The sequence below is a fragment of the Arvicola amphibius genome, chromosome X, assembly GCF_903992535.2.
Source record: "Arvicola amphibius chromosome X, mArvAmp1.2, whole genome shotgun sequence".
Taxonomy (NCBI): Eukaryota; Metazoa; Chordata; class Mammalia; order Rodentia; family Cricetidae; genus Arvicola; species Arvicola amphibius.
The window spans coordinates 92,729,642-92,757,020 of NC_052065.1; positions in this window are offsets into that span (position 1 = coordinate 92,729,642).

Here is a 27,379-nt window from a genome sequence, read left to right on the forward strand (position 1 = left end):
GTCCTAATATGAATTATTTTATGTAGTAGCTAGAGTCATTCACTCTAAGGAAAGACAAAACATTAAGGAGCTGGAAAAGTAAGAAGATTATCTTTAGTATAAATGTTTTAAAAGTCATTTTTACATTGACTTATTATGATGAGACATATGTCACTGTGCATATGTGGATGTCAGAGGACAACTTGCATGAGCTGGTTCTCGTCTTCTACCATGTGGATTCTGAGAATCAAACTCAGGTTAGCAAGCTTGGGAGCAAGAGCCTTTTTCTGCTGAGCTACCTCACTGGTAAACTGGGTTGCTTTGAATTTACAAAGTTACCGCAAGTCTCTCTTTTGTGAATAGAGAGAGGCTAGCCGGAACTGAGAAGGAAGATTGTTGTTCTTCTTTTTTTGGCATGGGGTGTATCGCGGAGCCGGAGGAAGGGAGACCCAGGACGCGACCACGTGCGTGGGAAGATTGTTTATTAAGGGAAGGGGGGTGGGAGGAAAAAGAGGAGAAAGATAGAGAGATAGAGAGAGAAAGAGAGAGAGAGAGCAAGAGAGAGAGGGGGAGGGAGAGGGAGAGAGAGAGAGAGGGAGAGAGAGAGAGGGCGCGTGTGCACACGCAAAAGGGGGGCAGTGAGAAGAGAGAGAGGGAAGAGATTCAGGATGACTCCAAGAGACCAGAGGTCGCTGGGAGTGGGCATGGAAAGGGGCAGGGACCAAAAGAATAACATTTCCGGGTATTTCTTACAATAAAAAGCAAAAAATTAGACATCACAGTTTGAAGGAATTGGGGCGGCGAATTCTCAAGACTGCTTCCGGCTGATTGTGGGCGTCGTCTTTGGGGGGGGGGGAACCCGAGAGAAGGCTGGGTGCTGGTCACATCCTGGCATAGCTGGTCTCTTTGCTTCTGACTGGTGTCTGTGGCATGGAAATGTCTGGTGTCTCTAAGGTATTGGCAGAACAAAGAACAAAGTTAAATTAAGGAAAAAATTTTTGGACCAGGGAATTGAGTGGGTATCTGACCTGTTTACGATGGATTTCTTAATTTGGCTCCCTGGAACTCACAAGAACTCCTTGAATTTGTGAAAACAGAAGTTTTAGACATATAATGACTGTAGCATAAGAGATAAATTTGATTTGAAATTTGTTTGGTGAGGTAATCTGGTAAAACCTCTCAGCTATCAAACTGTCAGAGATCTTTGAGAAGGATAAGGTTTTACTTGAGTTACTGATTAAAAAATGACAGAGAACTTACTTGGTTGGCACCCAGAGCTTCTCTTTTTAGGTCCTCCACAGTCGCTGAAGGTTGCACTTGACCTTTGTTGGTTAGCGCAGGCCTGCCAGGCTCCAGAAGACCTTGTGGGCTAAGAAATCTGTAGGAAGACAGGCCTACCTTGACCTGAGAAGCTAGGCTGTCAATTCCAGCGATCCTGTCCACGTCTAGAGGTCTTTAGATGAAAGGCAGTTTTTCCCAATGGTCAGCGCTCGGCAGTCACTGTGAACTGTAGAAGGGCGTTGTTCTGTGCGCATCTGTCTTCTTTGGAGGGAGCAGAGAGCTGCTGCTAGGAGCCAACCTGTCTCTTTTTGTTATGAAAAGTTTTTAATAATTAAATATTTAAATATCACATTCCCCAGATCTCTGAGCAGTTGAGGGCTGGATTAAATATAGCTGTAGTATACTGGCTCTTAACAGGTAAGATCCAGACTTGTAAAATGGCAGAAAGAAGAAACTGCTGGCAATGGAATGTTAATGCCAAAATTGAAAATGGTAGAGAACAGCTTAAGGCATTTTTGCAAGAGACTTAAAAGTACATACCAGTTTAAAATATGAGACTTAGGATTTTGTTGTCTGAAATGAGATATAAAGAACAATTATTATATATAGATAGAAAGTTAACACTGGAGAACCAGACAGTTGATACCTCAGTAAAGATGGTGGAACTTAGTCACCTGACCTGGCCCTCAGCCAAGATGGCGACAAAGTCACCTGACCCCAATCAACATGGCGGCACCCACATGTTATATGAAAAAAGTCATAATGTTTGAGCTGTAAGGATTTTAAGCTTAATGAGAGAGACCTAAAGGCGTGATCTGCTCTATTGGTGAACCGCCGTGCCGTAACACAAGCCGCAGAGCGGAGCAAAAGGCTGGAACTGAAAAAAACTGCACCATGCCATGGCTGGAATTGAAAAGGCTGGCTGGAATTTAAAAGAGCCAGGGAGCTGGTTGCTATCCAGAGCCAAAATCGTGAAAACCCGCGAAACAGCACGAACACCCAAGACCACATGAAAGAGCGTCCTCTGTCCACGGGTGGGGTGCTATGGCCTAGCTGGATCTGGTCGGAGGACCCAGAAACCAGGGAGGCTGGGGGGCCGCCCCAAGTGGCGATTACGACAAGAGAAAAGAAATTGAGGACCCCGGGCCCCCAGTTGAATGCACTGTACATAGAGTGTGCAGTGCTAAGGCGTGGGTGGACTGACCCCTGGGATCAGTCCAAACACGATTCCAGTTGAGAAAAAGATAAAGAAACTGAGGACCCCGGGTCCCCAGTCGAATGCACTGCACATAGAGTGTGCAGTGCTAACGCGTGGTCGGACTGACCCCCAGGATCAGTCCAAACACGATTCCAGTAAAGGAAAGCAACCATAGCAGAACGGGGAGAGACTCACTGATTGAAGCAGCCAAGGTGGAAACAAAGTCACCTGACTCCAATCAAGATGGTGGAAAAGTCACTCAGTTAAGATGGTGAAGTTACTTGACCTCAGTTAAGATGGTGGTGAGGTCACATGACCTCAGTCAAAATGGCAGCAGTCACATGCTGCATGAAAAAAGCCTTAATTTTTTAGGACACTTTTTTGAACAGAAACAGATAAGTGTAAGGCATTAAAGCATGAGGCCAGAGTGATAGGTCTGGACGGCTTGGCTTCCATGGTCAAGCCCGTGAAAACACCCGCAAAAAAACCGTGGCACTTCAAGCCTCACAAGGACCCTACCCCGTTAGGCGAAATGCGTGCAGATGGCGCGAACATTCAAGACGCATGAGCAGGCGTCCGAGCCCATGCGTGGAATGCTAGGGGCCTGGCTGAATCCTCAAGTCAACAATGAGGACCGTACCTCAGACAGGAGGAATGCAGCAAAGGCCAAGCCACACCGTAGCGGCTGCAGCCGTCCCCGGGACGGCGAGGCCACACCGTACACACCGTAGTGGCCACATGAAGAGACAGAAACAGAAGGAAGAAAAGAGAGAGAGAAGAACCGAGGACCCTGGGCCCTCGGACGTGGGCAGAGTGAGAGGCTTTCGCTGTCTCAGGCACGGGCTAAGCCAAGAATGCAAGCCGGATTGAACGCTGGCAAAGGGGACCAGAGAAGTCCCCCCCCCCCGACCCTAGAAACAGCCAGCAGGCCGCCGAGCGCTCAGTGGCGACCAGTGGGTAGACCAGGGTCGTTTGACCAGCTGGAAGGGAACTAACTCACGGTTGAAGCCGGTGTTGGATGAAGAGCCACGCACAGGCAGGTGTTGAGATGTGAAGCAGGTGGTTTAGTCCATAGGGCCTCCGGTCCTCAGGTCTCAGGTCTCCAGTTCTTTAGCTGGTCCGGCACGGTCTGGGGGAACCAGGCTGGCGCCAAGCCCGGAGCCCCAGTCCCGAAATCCGGGGGACACAGCCGTCGGGTTCGGCACCAATGTTGTTCTTCTTTTTGCAGCGTGGGGTGTATCGCGGAGCCGGAGGAAGGGAGACCCAGGACGCGACCACGTGCGTGGGAAGATTGTTTATTAAGGGAAGGGGGGTGGGAGGAAAAAGAGGAGAAAGATAGAGAGAGAGAGAGAGAAAGAGAGAGAGAGAGCAAGAGAGAGAGAGGGGGAGAGAGAGAGAGAGAGAGAGAGAGAGAGGGCGCGTGTGTACACGCAAAAGGGGGGGCAGTGAGAAGAGAGAGAGGGAAGAGATTCAGGATGACTCCAAGAGACCAGAGGTCGCTGGGAGTGGGCGTGGAAAGGGGCGGGGACCAAAAGAATAACAAAGATCAGTAAAAGAAATGAGAAATATTCCAGCTCTGGGAGGGTGGGCAGAGGCAGGCAGATCTCTGCACTTGAGGCCAACCTTGTCTACAAAGTAAGTTCTAGGACAACCAGAGTTAGAGAGAAATCCTGTCTCAAAAAAAAACAAAAGGAGAGAAAGAAACAGAAACAGAGACATAAACAGAGATAGAGGAGACAGAGAGAGACACAAAGAGAGATAGGAAAAGACAGAGACAGAGAGACACAGAGACACACACAAAGAGAATGATGAGACATACAGACACACAGAGACAGAGAAAGACAGAGTGAGAGAAATGAGAAGTTGAAGGTACTGTCCAATTTTTCTTGTAGTACTAGGGGTTATGAAAACCTCCCTGGTCTCTTCTTCAATGTCTTAATTGATACATCATACAAAATGGATAAACATATCCATCTGACTGTAGGTTCAAAGCTTTAAAAACCATAGAGTATCTTAAGAATGATTGGTGTCTAGGCTTTTAGAATTTTTTTAAAGAACCAAAGCAAAGAGAAAAGACATAACCAAGTGTTTTTAAAGAGGGAATTCCATCTATACAAATACTCTCAAAGTTCAACATACCTAACATGTCCAGTAGAACTCTAACAGCTATCCTAATAGTCAAGGAAGTAGAATTTTCCTACAGCTACAAGGGTTTCTCTCATGGACTTTGTTTTTTTTTTTTAACAAAATCAATTATTTTATTATTATTATTACAAATTTTCACCTCCTCCCCTCCTTCTCTTTCCCTCCCACTCCCCCCATTCACCCTTCCCCTCCTTCTCCAGTCCAAAGAGCAGTCAGGGTTCCCTGCCCTGTGGGAAGTCCAAGGCTCATCTTCTGTGGAAACAAAAGTAGAACCTCTTTTCCAAACAACATATCCTTAGACTCAAATTTTTTTTTATTAAAAATTTCTGCCTTCTCCCCACCTCCCATTTACTCCCCTCCCCCTCCCTCCTCCACTCCCCCACCCTCCCCTATCCAGAGAGCTGTAAGGGTTCCCTGCCCTGTGGGAAGTCCAAGTTCCTCCCCCCTCCATCCAGGTCTAGGAAGGTGAGCATCCAAACAGACTAGGTTCCCACAAAGCCAGTACATGCAGTAGAATCAAAACCCAGTGCCATTGTCCTTGGCTTCTCAGTCAGCCCTCATTGTCAGCCACATTCAGAGAGTCTGGTTTGATCACATGCTCCATCAGTCCCAGTCCAGCTGGCCTTGGTGAGCTTCCATTAGATCGGCCCCACCGTCACAGTGGGTGAGCGCACCCCTCACGGACCTGACTTCATAGCAGCATTATTTGTAATAGCCAGAACCTGGAAACAACCTAGATGCCCCTCAATGGAAGAATGGATAAAGAAAGTGTGGAATATATACGCATTAGAGTACTACTCAGCGGTAAAAAACAATGACATCTTGAATTTTGCATGCAAATGGATGGAAATAGAGAACACTATCCTGAATGAGGTAACCCAGACCCAAAAAGATGAATATGGTATGTACTCATTCATTAGTGGATTCTAGCCATAAATGAAGGACATTGAGTCTATAATTCTTGATCCTAGAAAAGCTAAATAGGAGGTAACCCCCCCCCCTTAAAAAACATGTAGTTATCCTCCTGGATATTGGAAGTAGATAAGATTTCCAGGCAAAAATGGAGAGCTTGGGGGTGGGGATGGGATGGGGGTAAGGGGAGATGGGGAAAGAGAAGTGAGAAGGGGAGGATGGGGAGAACTTGGGGGAATGGGACAGTTGGGATGGAGGAGGAGTAGATATGGGAGCAGGAAAGTATATATCTTAATTAAGGGAGCGATTTGAGGGTTGGCAAGATACTGGACTCTAGAGGGGTTCCCAGGCGTCCAAGGAGATGTCCCCAGCTTGTTCCTTGGGCAGCTGAGGAGTGGGTGCCTGAACTGGCCCTATGCTATAGCCACTCTGATGAATATCTTGTATACCACCATAGAACCTTCATCTGGCGATGGATGGAGATAGAGACAGAGACCCACATTGGAGCACTGTACTGAGCTCCCAAGGTCCAAAGGAGGAGCAGAAGGAGCAGAAGGAGAGAGAACATGAGCGAGGAAGTCAGGTCTCATGGACTCTGAAGTCACACTTGTAACCACTACTAACCAAAAGGGCTATGTGATTGAATGCTGTGTCCTCTCTCTCTCTCTCTCTCTCTCTCTCTATATATATATATATATATATATATATATATATATATATATATATATATATATATATATGTGTGTGTGTGTGTGTGTGTGTGTGTGTGTGTGTGTGTGTGTCTGTGTATATATGTATATGTATGTATATATATTCAGTCTAATCCAGTCTCTAAAAGTGTTGGAAAGATCTATCTGCAATTGTTGGTGGCTTTTGAGTTCTTGAGTGCATTTCTTATGATGGATCATCAAGAAGGCACATCTGTAGCTATTGATAGAGAAATGGGCTCTTAAAATTTTTACTTTTTCTCAAGTCTTCTGTCTGTTACCCTAGAAACAACTGCCTTTGGTGTTGCATGATTGTGAATGTGAAAAAAATATAGCACCACTATGTGTGTCCTGATTCTAATTGGCCCACTAATAACTCATAGATGAGACTGCATTGCTAGGTAAGTGCCTTTAAATAAGAAATCACTGTCTGTTCCTTGAGTTTTAGAAGAAGGAAGCATTTTATCTCATCTTTGCTTTATGCTTTGTGGTAGATGGCAGACAAAAGAACCATCAAAAGTTTATGGATTTTGCTACAATAGCATAAACTCAGCATGTATGAACTCATATCTTCTAATGGCTATTAAATACAAATAACATTTCCATAATGAACAAAAGCTGAAGAGTGCATCAATTGCATGTTTTTAAAAAGTTTCTCAGAATTGCATTTAAGATGAGAAGCAGAGGAGCTGAGCATAGCACAATATGCCCTCATTCTCAGCACTCAAGAGAGGGAAGCAGGAGAGTGCTGAGTCTAGCCTGGGATACAGAAGGAGAAGGAGACATTATATCAAAAATAGGGAGCCATCTGAGGGTCGTCAAGAGACTTGACCCTAGAGGGGTTCCTAGGTTTCCAGGTTTCCAGGGAGACGCCCCCAGCTAGTTCCTTGGGCAGCTGAGGAGAGGGAGCCTGAAAAGGCCAGTTCCTATAGCCATACTGATGAATTTCTTGCATATCACCATAGAACCTCCACCTGGCGATAGATGAAGAAAATGACTGAGCCCCACATTGGAGCACCGGACTGAGCTCCCAAGGTCCTGATGAGGAGCAGAAGGAGAGAGAACATGAGAAAGAAAGTCAGGACCGTGAGGGATGCATTCACCCATGGAGACGGTGGGACAGAACTAACGGGAGATCACCAACTCCAGTTGGATTGGGACTGATGGAACATGAGACCAAACCAGACTCTCTGAATGTGGCCGATGGTGGAGGCTGACTGAGAAGCCAAGGACAAAGGCTCTGAGCTTTGACTCTTCTGCATGGACAGGCTCTGTGGGATCCTTCTCAGCTTGGTTGATCACCTTCCTGGACCTGGGGGGAGTTGGGAGGACCTTGGTCTTAACATAGAGTAGGGAACCCCGATGGCTCCTTGGCCTGGAGAGGGAGGGAGGGGGTATGGGTGGAGGGGAGGGGAGGGAAGGGGGAGGAAGAGGGGAGGAGATGGAAATTTTTAAATATAAAAAAATAAAAAAATAAAAAAAATAAAAAAGGAAAAAAAGTGAGAGGAAGAGAGGGAGAGGGAAAGAGAGATGCAAAGGGGAAGAGAGATCAAGATCATTCATTTTAAGAGCTCTCCAATGGAGGTAGACGCTCTTATTTAAGCTATGATCTTTATCACTGGCCTATCACATGGAAAAGCCACTGTTTCAGCCACTTTGAAAAAGAGTTGCCATACTTTCTTATAGAACTTTATATTCACAATCTCTCCACAGTGAAAGCAATTCAAATAGTCACCCATTTTTAGTAGATGAATACAATTCACCTATAAAAAGGAGAAAACTATTTCTTTACAGTGTATCCCTGGCTGTCCTGGAACTCACTCTGTAGACCAGGCTGGCCTCGAACTCACAGAGACCCACCTGCCTCTGCCTCCCAAGTGCTGAGATTAAAATCCTGTGCCACCACTGCCTGGCAAAAAGGAGGTCATTTAAAAACCTGTAATAACATAGATTAATCTCAAGTATGTATTGTTGAAGAAACAAAATCAGATTCAAAAGGCTACATATTGTCTGATTCTATTTATATGACATTCTGTGAACTGAAACTCTATAAGGACATAAATAAGTGACTGACAGTAGATGGAGGCTTACAAAGGGGACTACAGTCATATTTACATAACTCTACTTATTTGTTAGGTGTCACAGAGCTAGACACTAAAGAAGTAAATATTAGTATATTTAAATAAATTTAGTACCTGCATAAATACCACTTTTAAAAACATACCATATGATATTATTTAACTATTATAGTTAACAATTATTCAGAGAAGATTAACCACCAGTGGGATTTTGGAGCTCTTTGTTTCTCCTTTTGCAGACATTTTGGTTAGTTTCTGGCATATTCACATTTCAGCCAAAATATGAGAGATAAAATTTAAGTGGGGCAAACTTTAAATCAGCCGATAGTCATTATGGGAAGTGTCGACGTGAATATAGGAAAGCCAAGATCTAAAATTAGGTTTGAGGACTGGCTAAAAGTTAGAATAGTCTTCAAATGTCCTGAAACTCCAAAATGTTTCCTTAAAATCTACCAGATATGTTTATGAATATCTCATATACTAGAAATTACAACCAAGATGTGTTCAGCATATCCATTTATTCAGTTTATGTTAACATGGCAAATGTTTAGTATAAAATTCCAAATTAAAAAAAACAGTGACAATAGTGACATTATTTTATATCTTTTCATGTCTCATTAACAAATGGCTTAATAGAAGACAGCTGGCTTCTCATATCTATTTCTGCTTTTTGTCTTCTGATATCTCACTGTACTGGAAATTTGTAAGGGGATGAGAGAAATGCAAAGTGATATTTTAGTATTATTATAAAGCACCTTTGATCCTATAGATCCTCTGAGGAGGTATTAGAGACCTGTAAGAGTCTTCAGACAGGGACTGGAGAGATTGCTCAGCGGTTAAGAGCATCGGCTGTTTCTCTAGATGACCCAGGTTCAATTCCCAGCACCCTACATGGCAGCTCACAACGGATTGTAACACCAGTTCCAGGGTAATAATCCCACCACGCATGCTTGTAATGCACATATCTATCTAGGCAAAATACACACACACACACACACACACACACACATATATGAATAATGAATAAAATTTAATAAAAGAGTCCTCAGACTTCACTGCTCAGACAACTGTTCACACATCACAAGGAGAAAGGACACCCATTGTGATCACCCATTGTGAGCCAGACACTATACAATATTTTTCTCACTCATAGACAAGGAAGCAGAGTTTTGGATCAGATAAGATGTTCAAATAAACAAGTAGTAAAAAGCAGAGTTAAGACTGAAATACAAGACTTTTCCACCCATAAACCAAGGATTTTCTTCACTGTACTCTGATTATATCTTCACTGATAATTACGATGTTACTGCAGAAACTGTTTCTATCCAGTAGTTGAAAAAATGAACTTATTAAGGGAGAAAGCAAAATTTTACATAATAACTGTTTACTTCATGTGTTTGGAGTATACTGCAGATAAAATTGAAAGGGACTAATGACTCCAAGAGAAAACATGAATTAATATTAGAAGCAAATTCTAAATTGCCATTTCAAAACTATGCCTTTCGCTGTCGTTCTAAATCTAGAGCACACTCATTTTCCAACTGCCTTTTTATCCCCAAGTATCTCTTGCAGGAAGGAGTCGATAAAACTAATTCTCACTTAGGTATTAGGGATTTAATGATACTAGTCTGAGAAGTATTTTTACTACCTGAGGGTGGGGAATGGCTCTTACTCATCTTTGTAACCCCAGCAACCTGCACACTGTCTGGAACTGTCAGTGTTCAATAAATATTGGTTACCTTTATAAATAATGGGAAGTAAAAAGAGCCAAAAAAGGGAGTTTTGAAACCAAAGAAAGAGTGGAATTATAGTCATCAACAGTGAAAATACATGTATTGAACTAAAATCATAAACCATTTAAAATTTTCTATCAAGTATATGGAGTAAGAGAAACCTGTGCTTTAATAATGTAAGGGTCCTTTAAAATTCAGATAGGTTTGGGTGTTTCAGAAACTCTGGGAAGTAGATATTCTTGGTTTGAAAATGATTAGTTTTTAGGATATTTAAAATTAAGCCATTAATTACCAGCCTTACTTGTAACATTTCCTTGGCTGCATTATTTTCAGGCTGGTGGTTTTCCTCACGGGTGTTGGAGCAAAGGGAGAGTGTAACTCCTTCGACTGACAGCAATACTGTTAATTACTTCTCCCATTAGTGCTTCATAGCTTGTGCAGCGATCAATTAAAGCTCCTAGTCATCTTTTACATTTGTCCCATCTGGCAGTTTGACCTCATCTAAGAGGAGAGAAGCCTCGTAATTGTAGGGAGAAACAAAATTGGGGCACGGCACGTAATATGTACGTTCTAATAACCAAGTCTCTTCTAATATCAGTATTTCTTTTGTCCCGAGCCAAATTGTGTTTATATTGCATGCAGACTTTTTTTAAGCGTCAGAAGAATAATGCAAATGATAATTGTGTTTGGTTATTAACAAAATGTGTGTTTTCAACTTTGGATTTGGAAATAACCATGTTGAAAGTAATAGCTTCCAGCCAGAATTCATCCTAAAATTCTCATGGAGATTGGCTCATAATTCACGCAGTATTATTAAATCTTTGTCATGTTGTTTGTTGCCTAACATCCTCTACTATAACTCTAAGACCAAAGCTGGATTTGTCCACCTATAAAGAATGATCGATAGACAAGGATATTAAAGTTTTGTCTTGTTGGTACAGCTGACTTATTGAGTAATGAAAAACATTAATTTCCTATCAGCTGGCAGGAGAGATAGCTGTTATTATAAAATCTAAAGGACAAGGTACTTTACTCACGTGTTTATGACTAAAAGATGAGACTTAGGGAAATTTAGTTGTTTGTTAAATAAGTTCTATGGTTATCTGGATTCTATTCTATGTTTATTTACATCTAGGTCTTGAATCTGTATCAAACTGGGCAAAAGTCATTATTTATGTGATGATTAACATGGGTAAAGCTTTTTATATATAGTACAGAATATTTAAATGTGATGAATTTCCTTTTTTCATCATGGCAGTCCATAACTGAATATTGTACTGAGCTAAGTGAAATTAGATGCATCGACTTAACTAATAGCGCACGACTGATCTTTTAAAATACTTCTTAATAAATAGAAAAGGCTAATGTGGCCATTTGGTTTTTTTTTTGTCCCTTAAAAGCCTATTTTGGGGTGGGGTAGTTCTTCACCCCTAGGCTTTACTGCTGTGTGAAGAGATTGTCATCCATGTACTATCTCCAGCCATCACTTAGTCTCTCTCCAGACTTCACTGTTCTCTCTCAGCAGAGGTAGAGTGACAGGACTATGGGAATTTGTTTGAAAATAAAAGCTGTATTTGATTATCTTTCTCCTTCTTTCTTAGAGATGCTCCACATCTCATCTTGCTCTAGTAAAGGAAATACTTCCCCAAACATCTCTTGGGGACAAGCTTGCTCCCGTACAACAATGTCTGTGACCAGGATATCATTATTCAGTCTGGGATTTATTTTCAGGGAATCCTCTAATCTGCCTTTGATCAGCAATCAAGACTCACTATTTTGTCTTATTTCATAATTGGTTCAGAATTCAGGCAGGGAAAAGCAAACTTTTTAAGATGTCAAAACCAATCTCTATCATTTGCCCATTGAGTATTTCTTTCTTGTGCAATCCACTCCTGCATTTACCTGTCTAATCATAAGTTCCATTCTCTTTTGGCCTGTCTACCATGTCACCAGAAGGAACTACAGGTATGACTATCATTGCTAGTAAATGGCGTAACCTTGGATATTACTTAGAAATAACTCAACATCTTAGAAATGAGGCAAAAATCAGTAATAAATTTCAGGCCATGTTTTTCCTAAGGCACTATAAATTCAGAAGTGACCTGCCCACCTTACCTAAGGAGAGATTGTCATACTAGAGAAGTCCCTCCCTTTGTGAGAACAAAATTGTTTGAGATATTTATACAACTGCCTTAGAAAATCTCCAATTATTTACAACCCAAAACAATTGGGGTATCCTTTACTTCCATCCCTTCCATTTTATTTTCCTCATTCGGCAATATATTAAATGTATATTTGTATTTTCTTTCACTGTGAGCGTTTGATTTTTCTCCTTGGTTTCCTCTCTTGCAAGACTCTGAATTCATGCCACCCAAAGGAATTCCCGGATAGGGAAGTGTTTATAGGTAAATTGCCCATTTCAATTGATATAACCTGGCCAAAGAATGGTACCATGGTGTTGTCCTTAACTTGAAGAATGGCAGAAAGCACATGCTCTATGATAATTTCACAAACTGTTAACTAGAAATTCAAGCACAAGAGGTATTCATTCTGTTCCTGACATATGCATGGTTGTATTACACTCAGGATGGAATATAATATAAAAATTGTATATAATATAAATAATATAATATAAAGTTGTGCCTGCCTCTGTAGTGTGTTTAGTCACATGGCCCTAAAATTGTTGTAAGACTATTCCAAAACTCAGAATTTATGACTGAGTTTCCAAATCCTCAACAATTCTCAACATATGCACAAATCGTCCAGAGCCTAAGGTTTCATCTCTTGATCATACGGCATGAAGCACTCACTATCAGGGTTATATTTTCAGCATAACATTTATGATTCGAAAATGCTTAGAAATTACCTAGACTGGCCTTTGGCCTCTGTCATAATGAAGGAATTTCTGCAACTTTATTCTTTATCGGTAGTCATATCTAAACCCTAGTGATGGAAATCATGTACTTCAACAAGCCAGCATTCATAAAATTGCTATTGTAAAGTTTTTTTGTTTTTTTTTTTTTGGTTTTTCGAGACAGGGTTTCTCTGTGGCTTTGGAGCCTGTCCTGGAACTAGCTCTTGTAGACCAGGCTGGTCTCGAACTCACAGAGATCCGCCTGCCTCTGCCTCCCGAGTGCTGGGATTAAAGGCGTGCGCCACCATGTTGTAAAGTTTATATACTATTTATTTGTAAATTCATTATTTGTCTTTGGAAACATTTTTAGTTTTATATTTGTACTGAGCAAAATTTGAGATTACCAGAGCAATGTCAAATGTGTCATATTAGGGTTCTTAAATACATTTTTTTTTTTACTAATAATGTTCATAAAAGTGAAGATCAAAAAAAAAGTGAAGATCCACATTGAAGTTCAACCTCAAATATTGTAGTAAGGAGCTGTGGGCAGGCCTGCTTTTCATCCCACCTGGCTCCCGCATAGCTAGCTTATGCCCCGAAATAACAACACACAAATTGTATTCTTTTAAACACTGCTTGGCCCATTAGTTTCAGCCTCTTACTGGCTAACTCTCACATTTTGATTAACCCATATTTAGTAATGTGTGTAGCACCACGAGGGGTGACTTACCAGGAAGATTCTAGCCTATGTCCATCTTGGGTCGGAGCTTCATTGCATCTGACTCACTTCCCTTCTTCCCAGCATTCTGTTCTGTCTACTCCACCCACCTATGTTCTAACCCATCAGGCCAAGCAGTTTTCTTTATTAATTAACCAATAAAATCATCAGATAGATAGAAGACACACCTACATCATTTCCCCTTTTTCTGTTTAAACAAAAAAGAAAGGCTTTCACTTTAACATAGTAAAATTACATATAACAAAGCAGTTATAAAGCAAGAATTACAGTTACAATATTTATATCTATTTTATCTTTTATCATAACAATGGAAAACTATAACTATCTATCCATTCTTCAACTCCATCAAAGACTCCAGAAAGATATACTACTACCTAAGTAAACAAGAAATAATCAACTTCTAAACTCTAGAAATGACAGAGACATCTCTCTGTCTGGACAGTCACCCAAAGTTCCTCTGTACCGTTGGGGCAACCATCTTTGGCCTATAGGCCCATAGTTTCCAGGAGATATTTCCATGAAGCAGGAAATTTCAAAGGCAGTTCAGTCACTATCTGCTGTGTCCTGCAGAATGTCTCTCAGACTCTTTCATGAAGCAGGAACCCTGAAAGATCATCTCACCTTTAGGCAAGTTCAGCAGTCCTCTCTCTGCGGGTTCTCTGTGTCCAGTTTATGCAACAGTAAAGGCATGAGCAGTTTCTTGTCCAAATTGCTATCAAACTCCATAAGGAGCCTCTTTGATGCCCATCTTCCTCTTGAAATAGATTGGTGCTGCCAGGAGCAAATGTGTCTCATTGTCATGAAAAACCCTAAGTTATTAAAACATTTAAAATGCTATATTCTGTAGTCTTTGGAAGATATTAAGAATGCTTATTAACTAAAATATATCTCTACATGTCTAGAAAATCTAACATGACCCCAAGCTTAACTATTATCGATTATTATTCATTAACAACCTATATACATTACATTTAAAATGAACTACACAATCACAATATCTTAATCAAGATCAGAAATACATATACACATAACAAACTTGACCTTAAAATCCATACCAATGCAAATTATTCATCTTTATATCATATCCCCCTTTAAATGTAAAAGAACATTTATAAACAATATTTGGGAATATGGAAGTAGTTATTTTGGGGCATAAGCTAGCCAGGCAGCCAGGAGCCAGGCAGTAACGCAGCCCACTGCTCCTCACTACAAAATATGAGAAAAACATCCTGAGAGACTTCTCTCGTATGGTATGTTAAACCTACTTTTTGTTAAAGCTAAGCTGGTTCTATGCCCATCTCACTGTCATTCTTTTCATTGTTGCTGTTGCTGTGGTGTTGGTGGAACCTAGGGCATTGCACATGCTAAAAAAGTGTTTGACCACTGAGACATCTCATGCAGCTCTTAGTTGCCATTCTTCCAGAAAATGTATTCATTAATTTTACATTCTGTGAACGATGCAACACAGCCACAAAAACTGAAGCATCCACAAAAACAAATAGCAGTGCTAGAATCGAATAACATAGGAAGAATTTGAACTAAGCAAGACCACGAGAAACTATGGATTTCTATTGCTGCCAGTAACTGAATTTTAGGTAAATTTGTCACAGCTTAGTAAAACAGGACAAAAGAAAGCAGACTTTGAATCATTAAAGCATAGAAGATATATGCTTTATTTAAGACGTTTTATATATAGGACGGTACTCGAAGAAATAGCAGAATCCTATGGCCAATGGGACAAAGATGGCATAACTAAAGTTATTAATGATAGTTATGGGAATGGTGAGAGAAGGCTACTATACTATTTTAAGTACGTAGATACAGATACATATGAAAGAGATAGCAGAACACAATAACCCAAACCATGAGTGTGAACTAAACCTTGTGAAAAGGATAACTCACATGGGAGAGCAACAAGTACTCTTGGAAAAAGGAGAATATGATGCGGACCCTCAGGAGAGTAACATCTTGATCCTTTAGATCCCCATCAGAAGTACAGAACTGGTTGGAGGAAAGTAAAATGTGGACTACCTAAAATCTTCTAAGAGAACTTATCCAGGATATGCTATAAGGTCTGAGAAAACTTACAAAAATTGTTGGTTATTGCTGTTATTGCTGATTCTTAGAACATGGCAAAATATCAGGGAGATACCATCAAAGAGTATGAAATTTGAGACAGTAAATTTGAAGCTGGAGACACAGGTATTTCTATGTTCTTTTTGTTTTTTTTAAACAATAATTCTATTTACTTATTTTAAGAATGATTTAATTTTTAAGTTATTTTTAATTATTTTTTCACCTGTGTGTCTGGAACTGTGTGTCTGTGTGTCTGGAACTGGAGATACAGATAGTTGTGATCTGCTGCCATGTGGGCTTTGAGAACTGAACCCTGACCCTCTGAAAGAGCAGTCAGTGCTCTTAACTGCTGAGATATCTCTCTGGGCTTCTATGTTCTTTTTTGATGGAGATACAGGGCCAGAAATAGGATTAGCCAAGGAACACACACGGAGTGCACCATTTAAGGAGGCACTCACTCTCAGAGTCACTGAAGTGTAGACAGAAATTGCATGCTGCAAGCACTGAATGACTTGTTAAATCTTGGACCGTAGAGCTCACTTTTGCTTTAGATGATTACTGGCCCTGTTAAGATTTGGACAGTAAAGAGTTGGATTTTTTAGAAGTATTTTTAAGCAACTGGGTCATCAGCTTTCTTGAGGCAGGAATATGCAACCCCCCAAACCCAGTTTTCTCAGGGATGGGTGAGTTAGAAGCATCTTTCATTTCTGAGAACAGAAGAGGCTCCATCTTCTTCATTGGCTACTCTGGTGCTAGTGCTGACAAGACATGGTGGTCACGGTATTCTGCGAACACTCTCAGTACTGAGGAAGTCTCCTGGGGGAACATTTCCTGAAATCAACTTAAAGGAGACATGTTTACATCTTTCCTCTAAGACTATAGGTATGAGCACATTTGTCACTGTCACAAGAGATGCTCCTAATATAGAGTTTCACAGTTTTCATCTCATCATCTATCTCCCAGTTTCCTTTCTTCTTTACCCTTTCCCATTAACCTGCAACCCAAGATGTAATGTTGAATTCCTGAGCCTCATTGTCCAGAGATAGAGAACCCAGGTTCTGAAAGATCTATGTCCAGCATTCCTGTACCAAGGCTCAAAGAAACTAGATAGCTAGGTGAGTGATCTTCTAAATAAAGAGGGTCCTGGGAATCAAAGAAATTGAAGGTATATGTTGAAGAATGTGTCACCCCACATAGCTCAGATCCTTGATATATGGTCGCTTGCTGCATCTTGAGGCCAAAGTCTTGTGGGCTACTAGACTGCCCTGTTTAGAACACTGTTCACTTTCCTATTTTTAACCTTCGTCCATCTAGAAAACAGTGAACTGCAGTACTGGTATCCAGACAAGGAAATATTCATCTCATGGTTTTACATCCCTATGCCCTATAGAATCCATTGTTGTCATTGCGTGCAATTGCATCAGCGCTGCAAAGACCCTTGGGAGTCAGTGGAGAAAATCTGAGGACCAAGATTGTATTTCTGCACAAAGAAAGGACAGAAAAGCTTTCTCTATTTTCCACAAAAAGGGTTCACCGTGATTATAGTGTCCAGAGTGAGAAAGGTTTCCCCAAAAGGTAGATGCCAAAGGAAGACTGCAGACTGTCTTCGCTGCCTCATTTTATGGAGGAGGCCTTCCTCACTTAAGACTTGGAATGAATAAGTAGACAAAAATACAGAAATGAAGAAACATGCAGGTGAGGGAGGGTTGGGGCAGGAATAAGACTTGCTAGTGTGTGCAGTTGTACAGTAGAGTAGCCCTAGACATTTCATTGCTGAATTCAGCATTTCATTGCTGAATGAAAGTTGACACTGTTGCTCAGTGATAAGTTGCTTGCCTGCTATGTACATGGCCCTGGGTTTCATTGCCAGCACTGCAAAAAGTTTTAATTCTTAAGAATAGTAATGAATTTTGCATTTCAAAATTTGGACATTTCAGGCTTCTGAAATGTTAACTATTTGAAAAAGAAAAAAAAAAACAGCTACATTAAGCCTGACTCAAACATTGCCACATATGTATGCGTGAAAATGTAATGCTGTCCCCTTTCGTGTGTTTAATTTTTGTCTTCTTATGTATCAATTAAATTTGTATTTAATTACCAGATATGTTAGTACACTCACATAATCTCAGTACTAGGGATGCCGAGGCAGGAATGTTACAAGTTTAAAGTAAATGTGATCTAAACAATAAGTACAAGACTACTGTGGGTTGCAGAATAAGACTCTTCCTCAGAACAAATAATTTAATGTGAAAAACTGTTGTTTAACCTTGCACCTGACAGCTTGCTCTGAGTCTGTAGCAGAGGGGACATTGAACTGCTAAGCCGATTACCCTCAGGGAGTCTCAGGGAAAGTTGCTAATCATAGGGATGTTAGTAGCTAACTCATCTCAGCAGCCTCAAAAGTGACCCCAAGAGTATGCACATTTGAGAGCAGCTCCCCAGCTGTCTCCTGACACACCCGCAAGCTTCCTATAGAGAAGTCTCCTTTGCTGTGAGGCCAAGATGGGGGTAAAGGATCACCAGGCTGCTTCAGAGGTTCAGTGGTTGGAAAGAATTTGGAGGGAGTTGAAGGGGGATTGTGGGAGAGAAATGAAGAGAAAACAAAGTCAATCAACAAAGAAGTTTTGAAATAATCATGGCAAAGTTAGGAAAATAAAAATGGAGGAAATATGGTCGAACAGCTACATTGGAATGATTTTAATTATGCTTAAACAAGCACAAAATGAAACAAGAAAAGAGGGGGGTCAGTATTTATGGGCTGCATTTATATGCATAATTATCTTGAACTTAGTAAGGAAAATACCATTTATCTGGTCACATTTTAATAAACATGTTTGAGATCTGTGTGTGTGTCTCTGGCTCTTTCTATGTCTCTCTGTATCTCTGTGTCTGTGTATGTCTCTGCCTCTGTGTCTGTCTGTCTCTGTGTCTCTGTCCATATCTCTATCTCTGTCTCTCCCTGGTCCTTCTTTCCCTGGGACCTTATCCCCTGCCTCTCACTCTTATCCTCTCTTCTGTGCACTCCCTTTCCCTGTACCATCTCCCCAGACTTCTCCCCTTCTTCCATCTTAATCCCCCTCTTGTTTTTCTTCTTGTTGACCCATCTGCTCAGACCTCCAAGAGTTCTCCCCTCGGGGGCCCCTAGTGTTGACTTTCCTGCTCTCTCCTTCACTTCCTTCCAGTACAAGGCAGAGCGAGAGAAAAAGCTCTTTACGTACACCGAGAACTGCCCTCATTTACTCTAATTGCAGAGTGGGGCTTGGGGTTGGAGTACAAAGGAACAGTAAAGATCCATCTAAATTAAAGAAAACGCCAAGTAATAGAACATTTTGAAAGAAATGCGATCGTATTACCTTCAAGTAAATTCAGTAATACTGTTAACTGGAACAGAATTTAGGAGACTTCAAAGTGCCTTAACAAAGAATAATAATCATTAATAATTGGGAATCATTTGAACATAAATGCAGTTGCGTAAGCCTATACTCTTAAATAGGCTTCTATGTCCCTTATGTGCACATTAAAACTGCCAGCAGGCCCCTTCTTATAGCTGCAGATAAATAATCTGGTATAAGGATTCTTTGTAGCAGGGATTTCCATGTCACTGCAGATGGTCCCTTATAGTAGCACTTTTGTTGATCTGGTTACTAAAATTAGTGGCAACAAAATTGTACATCATGGGAAACAAATGCTTTTCCTACTCCCTGTCTATTTAATTTAGTAGCTAGTTTTTGTGAAGACCAGAAGCTCTTTCCCATTGCAGACGATAAATGAAAGAAGGCAGCAGAGGTGTGTTGTTCTGAATGGAAGCTTGTTGAGAGATATGTTTGTGCACAGATCTATCTGTGCAAACTGACAGAAGGGAGAGGAAGGGTAGAAGGGAACTGAGTGGTATGGCAGATAGGAGGGAGTATTCAGGCTTGTCAAAAATGTATTTGTATGTATTTCAGAGAGCCAGAGAGCCAGTCAGACAGACACAGAAAGATTTGAACTTTTATATCGATCTGTATCTTTACATAAACAAGTCATGAAACAACTTGCATAAACGTTGTGGGAAGGATAGAGTTTGGGAATATTGGAGGTTAACTGTGAGCATAGCTGTATACAATTTGTATGTGCCAGAGAAAGAAGGCCTGGGTGCTGTGCTCTCTCTCTCCCCTGACCTTCTGTTTCCAGTTACTTTCTGATTCAGGTTAAGGTTAAACTAGTCAATTCTCAGTTTTCTCTCTTGAAACTGTTGTTGTTGTTGTGCATGGGTGAATGCAAGCACACACATGCCACTGTACACATGTAGAGAGGTTGGAGACAACTTTTGGGTGTCAGTTCTCTTCTTCCATATTAGGATTTAGAAGTTGAACTCAGGTCGTCATGCGGTGATCAGGCTTTTTTTTTTTTTTCTCTCTGAGTCATCCCATTTGACCCTATTTCTAATTTTGTCTTTTTAATCAAACTATAACCTCCATTTTTTTCTCCGCAGAAATGCACATCCATGTTGATTCAAAATTCTGAAGCATGTTTAGTTTCCTAGCAGGTAGAACAAAGTTAAGCAAGAGAAAACCTGTTGAAAAAGTCTTGAAAATATAACTTTAAGGAAGAGTAGAGTCTTTTGTTGAATCAGCAACTGTAGGATGCAGGATTCTTTAGGCAATGCAGTACTACATGCCAGTTCTGACAGTCAGGGCCACAGTACCTATGCTTTTCCTTATGACTTCCTCAGCCTGCTTTGGGAGTTTATACCATGAGGTTTTATTATCTCTCATAGCTCCTCTACCTCCATGGTTTCTCCCAGCTTCTGAGTTTGACCTCTCATTATTACTTGTTCACCCGTCCAGTAAATATTCAATGACAGTTACTCGTGTCAGATACTGTTTCTGGCATTTTCAAAGAAACAAAAAAAATGATTTCTGTCCATCAGCTCATATTGTAATATACAGACAGAAAACTAACAAAGAGCAGAAATTTATATAGCATGTTAGCTGAGTGTTCTGGAGTAAGGTAGAACAAAATGGTAGAGATTGGGGTTTAAGTGTGGAGGTAGCTATTTAAGCTGAATTGTCTGATTTGCCTTCACAGAGAGACATTTGAGCAGAAATTTGAAGGGGCTGAGAGAGATTATGCAGATGCTGAGTAGGGGATTTTGCAGTAGTGGAAATTGCTAGTGCAAAAGCCCAGTGATAAGAGCACGCCTGGCATTTTTCAAGACAGCAGAAAAAGCAGGAGACAAAGGGAGCCAATAGTGGGAAATATGGTCTACAGAAGAAATGGCAAAGGGTATTGGGAAGATCTGGCTGGGATTTTCTCTTTGTTTGTTTCCTTTTATGTAAACTGGTTGATGAATAAAATTATAGGAATCTAGTAGTAAGAAGAACATATGGAAGGAGCTTGGAATACTGCAGACCTTTATTATGAAATGATCATCACTGTAATTTCTTGATCTCCTTACATAGAACGCCCATGCTTTCAAATCGCAAAATATTTATCTTCCTTCTCCCTTGTTCTAGTTTATCTCTAAGAAGTGACTGTGGGTTGGGTGATGTACCTCCATTGATAAAGTGCTTACCTAGCATGCAAGCCCTGGAATTGGTACTCAGCACCTTGCTAAATAAGGCAGGGTGGCACACACCAGTAATTTCAGCACTTAGGAGCAAAGTCATTCTTGACTATGTATTGAGTTCCAGGCAGGACACTTGGGCTACATGAGACCATGTTTCAGAAGAAAAAATGAAGAAGGAGAAGAAGAATTGGGGTTTGAAAGGTGGTTAGCAGTTAAGAGTGCTTGCTGAGTTATCAGAGGACCAGGGTTCTGTTCCTAGCACTCACATTGGGTAGCTCACAACCTCCAGCTCCAGTAGAATCTGACTCCCTTACTGTAATATACTTTCCTTTAACTATACTACCTACTCAATATGTGGCTTCATCTCTTCCCCATGGAAGCTCCAGTTTTCATTGCGTAGCAGTGCACATAGAAACTCAACTCTGTGATGTTCTCTGCCCCTCTTCCTAATCAAAGCATGTTATTTATAGTCCTCACTCATTCTCCTTTGCAGTGTGCTTCAATGAAACACAGCCATTCAATCAAAAGAGATGCAGATTCAGATTAAAATTCCAATTCCTGACACTATGTGATTTTTCTTTTTCTGTCCTGGGGGTACACTCCACAGCCTTGTTCATGTCAGGCAAACGCTCTCCCCTAAAGTATAGCCTCAGCTCTTTGTCTTTCAAAAATATTCTCAATGTATAGCCCAAGCTGGCCTACAGTTCACTGTGGTACCCAGGCTGATCTCCAATGTATGATTCTACTGCCTCAGTCTCTTGAGTGCTAAGATTACAGTGCATGTCACAACTTGGCTTGTATGACTATTTTTATTGCTTACCAAATGGGTTGATAATGTACACCTTTGCACTAGTTACAAGGAATACGGGAAATTATTCATGAAAACACCTAATATATAGCAAGCACTAATTAAGTGATTTTTAAAATCTATTTTCTGTAGTTGTATTTGTCAAGCTCTTTGCTGGCCTTTCTCTTCATGTCTCCTTTCAAGGATTTATTTACCTCAAGATTTTGCCATTTGATTTCTTTTTTGTTGCTATTGATTTCTTCTACTTGTCATACTGCACTCCCTAGCACTCTATCTCCTTCCTTTAATGCACATAGCTGCACAGTTTTGACATCTAATTCCTAGAATCTTTCTAATAGCCTGATGCAATAATCCAGTAAAGATCCATGCATTACAAGAGTCCTCCCTAATTCCAGGTTTGATTTCTGCTATTTCAAGTATCCATAGTCAACCACTGTTGGGAAGATATTAAATGGATAATTTCAGAAGTCAGCAACTCATCATATTTAGAATTGTGTGCCATTATAGGTAGTAATAACATATTGTACTGCCCCACATTAGCTTATCCTACATGGAACATGGCTCCTTTCTTTGTCCAGAATTCTCATCTTGTATATTGTACCAGCTCACAAGTCCTTTGGTGTTTTCTCTTCTCTTACAGTAGTGTTACGATTTTTTTGAGTAACACTACTTTACGTAATGATTGCCATCCTGCAAAATAGTAATGGCAGCAATTCAGATAAGCCAAAGGAGTTGCACAGTGATTCACTTAAGTGAAAGGGTGAAATAAGGGGAAAGGTCATATGCTGAGAGGTTGCTAGGCTCTCCTACAAGAATGAATTTCCTAGCCTGAAAATGGTGGAGACAGAAAATAAAATGCACCCCTTTTGTTGTCACGTTTCAGACTATGAAAGTATAACCACTGGTGGGGCAAGTGCTTTGTTAATGGGGAACAGGTTGTACGTTAGTGGTAGAAGACATGAACCGAAACATGCTCTAACAGATTACAAACATGTATCAGAAAGTCTAGACCTATATGGAGGGATTCCCTGAAATATGAATGTCCACATGTCACTGTCGGGAAAGGGTGGCTACACAGATTAATGCTTAGGTTTAGACTGAAAAAAGCACATAAATACATAAGGTTTGATAATATGCATGGGCCCCAGACATCTACTTTGACTTTTAGGAATGTATTCCTCATACATACATGGCATCCTTGCTGCGATTCTGCTTTGGGGATAACTGAGAAAAGAGTGGGTAAGGTCAAAGATAGCTGGGGGGAGGTACAGAATTCTAGCAAAAGCCTGTTGTCTTGATAATGTGCGAAGTTCAGACAAGTAGAGTAATAGAATTTAAATTAGCATCTTTATGACTGATTTGCCAGGGCAAAGAGAGCTGGGGCAAGGGAGCCATTTAATTAGATACTGTGATAACCAGATATTACTTTCTATGATGTTAAAAGGAAAAAAAGTCAAAATGCAAGGAGCCTTACAAAGAAAGGATATGAAAAATTGGTAGGCATATAAGATTTCAGAGGAATCAAAACATTTAAACCACTGTAAGAATAAGACACTGGAAAACTAATGGTGATTGGGGAGGTATTTTTGTGTTGAAAAGCTCAGGTAAGTGAAGAAAGGAAAATTATTAAGATTTGACAGATTAAAATTTAGGAGACAATAAGAAACTCGAGGGGAAATACGTTGTGGGCAATAGAACTAGAAAACAGAAAAAGAAGTTCAAAGTTTGTTAGTCAGTACTGGTGCTGGTTGTATTAGAATCATTGTATACCCGGAATATACAAATGAGGAAATAGATGAACTCCCTTGAAGGAGTGAGAACAAAGGGGAAGCGGATGGGGGAGAAAAACTGATCTTTCAGAGACAGCCAGAGGGAAAAGGTGGGAGGGAAAAGGAAAGCTTGAAGAACCAGACAAAGAAATCAAAAACACAAAAGGAGACAGAGTGTAAGAGAAGCCTACTGATTTTTGTACTAATTCATCAGACCCTGGATAGACTCTTCTGTTAGACTCCTGCTTTTTTACTCCCCCACCTGGGTCCAAAGCTTTTCTTTCATTCATTGTTTAGCCGGGCCTCCGGGCCGCAGAGTGTAATTATTATTCCTACTGCCTAAATCACTCTGGATCATGCTTCCCTGCCTCCATCGTCTATTAACCCTTCCTTCTTCAGAGTAGTGAGTATGATCAAGCATACTAATTTGCACAACATATCATCGTGCTATCGTTACTAATATGATAAGTGATGATGAACTGGGGTAGGAGAGAGGAGTTGTCTGTCCTGTCCAATGAGGTGAACTGCATTTATTTTCTCAGAAACAGGGAAGGAAGAAGCACCACACAGATACATTCTAATACACCCTACTGTGTGCACAGCTGCCCCAATTAGTGAAAAATTTTGTATGACACCTTCAACGTATGTGTGTATTGTTTCCTCTTTTAAAGAACATCTTCTTTACTATGCAATCTTGCCTCTATTTCTTTTTACCTATTAATCGTGACTATTGTCAAATACTCACGTTTAATTATGACCCATATATGCTATCAGACTCTGACGTCCTTTATATGCTAACTTTCATGTGAAATATTTTATTTACATACTTTATGCTTTTCTCCATGTTGAATATTCAACGATCATAATAGAATGAATGAATTTCATAGCAATCCAACATATGAATTAAATAATTAAGTTTTTCATATTTGTATGTCCTGATAACATTTTATTAATAGAAAAGTACAACATGGGGATCTAAAAGCTTTTATCGATTGCAAAGTAGATATTTTCTCCTGAACTTCCACTTTATTGTGGCTCCACAAAATAAAAGTCATCTATTCTGTGAAAAATGCCAGTGCAATATCGATGGAGATTGCATTAAATCGTCAGATCACTGTGGGTAGTGTTGATATTTTAATAATAACAGTTCTTTAAAAATAAATCTAATACAACTTTTTAAAAAAGAAAAAAGTCTTAGATTCATCTTTCTTCTCATTACCCCCAGCAAGAATACTTTTTTAAAAGTGCTGTAAAACTCAGTTTTGGTGCCAAATAGTAACTTGCAAAACAATGAGAAGAACTAAACTCAAAGAAGACGAATAAAAATGAAGTCATGTGTAGTTACATCCTTGTCAACTTGACTATTAACTACAAGAAGAAAATTTGAAAACAGATGAGAGTAACGAGACGTATACATGAATGTCTTACTTTCTGCTGTAGATGAAAATATTGAAAAAGTTGATAGCTTAGTACAGAACAAAATATTAATTTTATTCTCTATATTATTTATGTTATAATAATATATCAAAATATTACAGAGTAGAGGAAATTGAAGATTAAGGGGGCCAATGTATTCAGTGTAAGATTCTTCCCTGATGTTATGTACTTACATTGAAGGAAATTAGGTGGGGAAAGGGGCCAAACACTGTAAAAACTTTTGTGGTAAGAGTCTTAAAATCCTATTCTTGCTGGATGGTCCTTACAATACAATCATATTTTGATGGTTTCATATTTTGATACTGATGACACTAGAACTCAAGTTTCAACATGGATTTGAGGGGTCACAAAGACAAACTCTAGAATTCTGTCCCTTACACCCTGAATAGTATCTTTCTCATGAGTAAAATAATGTATTGTATCATAGTAACCTCGAAACAATTAACTCGGATCCAGCATCAACTCTGGCATCTAAAATCTATCTTTTTTCTTAATTTAAGTTTACTTTTAATTGATTTTATTGAGCTCTACATTTCTCTCTGTCCCCTCCCTGACTCTTTCCTCCCCGCTTCAACCCTTCCCCAAGGTCCCTATGCTCCCAATTTACTCAGGAGATTTTTTTCTTTTTCACTTCCCATGTAGATTAGATTTATGTATGTCTCTCTTAGTGTCCTCATTGTTGTCTAAATTCTCTGCGATTATGGTTTATAAGATGGTTTTCTTTGTTTATGTTTAAAAACAACCTCTGAGTGAGTACATGTGATAATTATCTTTCTGTGTCTGGGTTACCTCACTCAAAATAATGTTTTCTAGCTCCATCCATTTTCCTGCAAAATTCAAGATGTCGTTATTTTGTTCTGCTGTGTAGTACTCCATTGTGTAAATGTACCACATTTTTCTTAATCATTCTTCAATCAAAGGACATTTAGATTATTTCCATGTTCTGGCTATGATAAACGATGCTGCTATGAACATAATTGAGCACATGTTCTTGTGGCACAATTGAGCATCATTTGGATATATACCCCAAAATGGTATTACTGGGTCTTGAGGAAGGTTGTTTCCTAATTTTCTGAGAAACCGCCACACTGACATCCAAAGGGGTTGTACCAGCTTGCATTTCCACCAGCAATGCAGAAATGTTCCCTTTTCCCCACAACTTCTCCAGCATAAGTTGTCATCAGTGTTTTTGATCTTGGCCATTTGCCAGGTATGAGATAGAATCTCAGAGTTGTTTTGATTTGCATTTCTCTGATAGCTAAGGATGTTGAACATTTCCTTAAATGTCTTTCAGTCATTTTAGATTCCTCTGTTGAGAGTTCTCTGTTTAGGTATGTACACCAATTTTTTTATTATTTGTTCTTTTGATGACCAATATCTTGAGTTCTTTGTATATTTTGGAGATCAGACCTCTGTCTGATGTGGGGTTAGTGAAGATCTTTTCCCATTCTGTAAGGTGTCATTTTGTCTTGTTGACCATGTACTTTGCTTTACAGAAGCTTTTCAGTTTCAGAAGGTCCCATTTATTAATTGTTTCTCTCAGTGTCTGTGCTGCTGGGGTAATATTTAGGAAGTGGTCTCCTGTGCCAATGTGTTCAAGTGTACTTCCCACTTTCTCTTCTATAAGGTTCAGTGTAACTGGCTTTATGTTGAGGTCTTTGATCCATTTGGACTTGAGTTTTGTACATGGTGATAGATATGGGTCTATTTTTATTCTCCTACATGTTGATATCCTGTTATGTCAGTACCATTTGTTAAATATGCGTTCTTTTCTCCATTTGAAAATTTTTTTGCTTCTTTATCAAAGATCAGGTGTTCGAAGGTGTGTGGATTGATGTCTAGGTCTTCTATTCGGTTCTATTGGTCCTCCTATCTGTTCTTATGCCAATACCAGGCTGTTTTCGGTACTGTAACTCTGTAGTACAGTTTGAGGTCAGGGATTATGATGCCTCCAGAAGTTCTTTTATTGTACAGGATTGTTTTGGCTATTCCGTATTTTTTGCTTTTCCATATGAAGTTGACTACTGTTCTTTCGAGGTCTGTGAAGAATTTTGCTGGGATTTTGATGGGCATTGGGTTGAATCTGTAGATTGCCTTTGGGAAGATTACCAT